Source organism: Euprymna scolopes, chromosome 24 (genome assembly GCF_053919585.1).
Source record: "Euprymna scolopes isolate OS-2025 chromosome 24, ASM5391958v1, whole genome shotgun sequence".
Lineage (NCBI taxonomy): Eukaryota > Metazoa > Mollusca > Cephalopoda > Sepiida > Sepiolidae > Euprymna > Euprymna scolopes.
Genome location: NC_136505.1, coordinates 39,084,607 through 39,087,608, shown reverse-complemented (window position 1 = coordinate 39,087,608; position 3,002 = coordinate 39,084,607). Strand labels below are relative to the sequence as shown.

The 3,002-nt window shown below is 35.4% G+C and overlaps 1 pseudogene; it reads right to left on the bottom strand.

Annotated features, from left to right (window-relative positions):
- Positions 1-1,843: 1,843 nt before the first annotated feature.
- LOC145247042 (U2 spliceosomal RNA) lies at positions 1,844-1,969 on the bottom strand (annotated as a pseudogene).
- Positions 1,970-3,002: the final 1,033 nt, after the last annotated feature.

Below are 3,002 nucleotides of genomic sequence, written 5' to 3'. Positions count from 1 at the left end.
CATGCACTCATTAACCCTTATCCTCGAGTGGTGATTCCTTTGTAAAAAAAAAAACATCTCCATTTCATGCTCTAATTCGACACTAGTCACAGGGTCGGTCATGTGGTCCGTGTCATTGCCGCAACAAAGGATTCTCTCTCCAAACAAGTCCACAACTACTGCTTAAAAACAAGTAGCAATGTTTTATTTTGAGAGGTTGCAATGATACTTCTCCATGGAACAAAAGAAAATGGACTTGAAATGAGAACTCCGAGCCCAACCAAATCAAAACTGGACACACACAGTTCAACTGACCTCCTTGCCCAATCTACTGAAATGTATATTTCCAAGATTTTAATTTTTTATTTTTCATGCAAAACAACTCCTCCAGCATGTTAAAGTTTTGGTATATTTTTTACAGATCCGTTTTGTTATGGTTATTATTATGTCAATACTATTGCTTTTCATGCATATACTCTTCAGAAAAATTAGAAATTCTTTGCTTAGATAGACAAAAAAATTAATGACAATATAATGCTGCAAGAAGAAAAAAGTTCATAGAAGATTCAACATTGTGAGTTTGTTCCGGCAGCCATCTTTATATATATATATATATATATATATATATGTATCAACAGTATAGCTACATTCCAAGATTGTGACGGCAGGGGTAGTGGGGATTACCCAGTCCTAAAAAAAAAATAAATAAAAATAAAACAGGACTTGGGTGGAATCAGCCAAAAGCAAAATCGAAAGCAAAATTTTGTAATCAAAGAAAAAGAAAACCGATGCGTGCCGGGTGTGAACTCACAAAGCATAAGACCGTAAGCAAGCGGGCTATCCATCGGACTAAGATTCTAACAACGGCATCACATTTAAAATTTTTCTATTTAAAAAGGAAGTTAGAAACTCACGTTTGTGCATGCGTGCTTAAGAGCCAGCGTCATAGCGAAGATTTTTACATGACCCTTCCTTCAAATTCTACATGAAATAATTGACTATTTTTTTCTAATTTTCCAATATTATTTGTCTGAGAGATCACTCTTTCTTATGATGTCATGTATATGTCGCAATGATATGGATGACAAAAGTTTTTAGTGAACACACACACACACAGACGTTTGAGACTTATTTAATAAATTTGTCTTCGTAGTGGTAGACCATCCAGACACCTACTTTAAAATCATGGGACAAAACGATGTGGTCTCCATTTTGAAGCTTTGCCAAATACTACAAGTATTTAAGACTAAATTTTATTGAAAGTGTGCATAAAATCCAGGAGATATTTGAATCAACAGTTTCTTTCTGTTATTTATTTGCAAGATATTTTTTTAATTTGTGATTTATTTAGAACTACTACTATTTTTGACCATAAAAAGCTTATTTGGAAATAATACTACGCTTAATAATGACTCACAGGACCTGTGGAAATTCAAAGGATTGAGAAATATATTTAAACAACAAATATGTTTTGATAAAGCTGATATTTTTGTTTTTTTTTACAAGGAGGTCACCACTTATCAAGGCCCGGAAACCACTCAAGGATAAGGGTAAGCGCAAAAAATTTTAATTTTGACAGAACAAAGCCGATAGCCATTAGTCGTGTGCTCTCGTGTAATGAATGAATGCATGAATGTAGGATTGACATGAAATTCTTAAAGATAAACTAAAATGACCGAAAAATGGGCTGAAATTACTTAAATAAATAAAAAGTAAATGACTTAGAATGACTTTATTGAACTTAAGGATGAATTTAATGACCTTAAGAATGACTTGAATGCTTAAAAAATAACTGGAATCCTTCAAAAACAACTTGAACGATCTGGAGAATGACTTGAATGGCTTTGAGACTGACTGGTTGTAAAGTGGGTGATCATTTTACATTAAATTAATACAAAAAAGTGATCCCCCACTTTATATCACAATAAGTACAGCATGTAGTAAGAATAGATACTACACTTTGATCTTGACCAAAAGGCCAAGAAAAGCTGTATTTATTTTCTCTCCCACCGAGCAAATTAGGCACAAAGCCGATTTTTAATGTGAGGAGTGAAGGGGAAATGGGGACGAACTCCCCGGGGAGTAGGGGAGCAGGACAGTGACAATTGGTATGAAGAGTTGCCCCTACATTGATCAAGGTCTTATATGTGGAGCTGCCTCCACATATGGTCTTTGCTTGCAGTATCTGTTCCGGCAGATACTACACTTTGATCTTGTTTATATATTATATTTCGTAATGAAAAAATTTTACACTTTGATCTTGGCCAAAAGGCCAAGAAAAGGGTATTTATTTGCTCCTCCACCGAGCAAATTAGACACAAGGCCGATTTTTAATGTGAGGGTTAAGGGAATTGTGGACCAACTCCCTGGGGAGCTGGACAGCGGTAATTAGTATGAAGGGCTGCCCCCACATTGACCAAGGTTCCACATGTGGGGCTGCCCCCACATATGGTCCCTGCTTGCAGCATCCGCCGGAGTAGATACTACACCTTGATCTCGGCCAAAAGGCCAAGAAAAGCTTAAAAAGTTAAGACAGCATCTATTAACAACAGACCTTTGATCTTAACCAAAAAGGCCAAGCATAAAAGTGTTACAGACAGACCGACAGACTGACCGACGGGCCGACTTATAGAGTCGCTTGCACGCGACTAAAAATTAATAACATGCAGCAAATATGTATTTATTAACATTTCTATGAAAATAATGTCCTTTGTATTTTAAATTTTAAATATAGAACTGATCCAATAAGATAAATTTATAAGTACTAATAAATATTCAGAAAATAATGTTGTGCTACATAGTTCAATACAAATAAAAATCACATGGTAAAATACAATCTTTAATTTACTCTTTCAGTCCAGCACCTCTCAGCAGACAACGTTCCCCCCCTCCTGTTTCTTTCTAATGTTTCCTTTTTTTTTTTTAACATAATGTTTTGCTGACTTCTTTCTTGGGTGAAGAAGTGCTGCACGTCAAAATTACTACAAGTTTCTTTCTCACACCATTACAGCAATGACCCTATA